We start from the raw sequence: 755 nt of genomic DNA on the forward strand, positions 1-755 counted from the left end.
ATCACACCTATCCATATATATCCCCAGGATCACACGCACGCATCACACACACATGCACGCATTCACACACACACATGCACGCAGACACTCACATGCATGCACTGTCCCCCAGACTCCCGGTCTTACATCCAGCCCCCACATGCCTTACAATCACTTTCCCTCACATGCCTTCCCGCCCCCACCCCACCCCACTCCCACACATCCCCTTGGCCACACTCCGAGGCCACCCCTGGGGGTCATGCTCTGAGACCTGGCACATTCGCAGCCTCACACTTGGCTCATACCTCTCACATCCTCTCCCACCCACACAGTCTCTCCCCTTCTGACTCCTCCATCCAGCGCGCCGTCCCCTACCAACCCTCAGGGCAGGGATGCACAGCCGGCCACTGCGTCCACCCCGGCCAGGGCACCAGGCGGACAGCGCTTGCTGTCCGGAAACATGTGTCCCCACAGCCTCCTCCATCGCAGACTCCCTCTCTTCCCTCTCAGGAGGAGACAGACAGACAGACAGACACATGCGCACACCCTCGCCCTCGGGCCCCGCCCCCGCCCCACGGCAGCCCTGTTCCTCATTACGGGCCAATGCGCCTGTTTGCTCGCCCAGCTGGAGATGGTTAGAGAGTGATAAATAATGAAAGAGAAAACAGGCTTTTCCCCTCTGCGGCTTCTATTTATGTAACATGTGTCACAGCTCACTCACAGACTTTGTTTCGGAGCTGGTTGCAGGAAATAGTTTATTTTTTCCGGACGGTGGC

The sequence above is a fragment of the Myotis brandtii genome, unplaced genomic scaffold (assembly GCF_000412655.1).
Source record: "Myotis brandtii unplaced genomic scaffold, ASM41265v1 scaffold929, whole genome shotgun sequence".
Classification (NCBI taxonomy): Eukaryota; Metazoa; Chordata; class Mammalia; order Chiroptera; family Vespertilionidae; genus Myotis; species Myotis brandtii.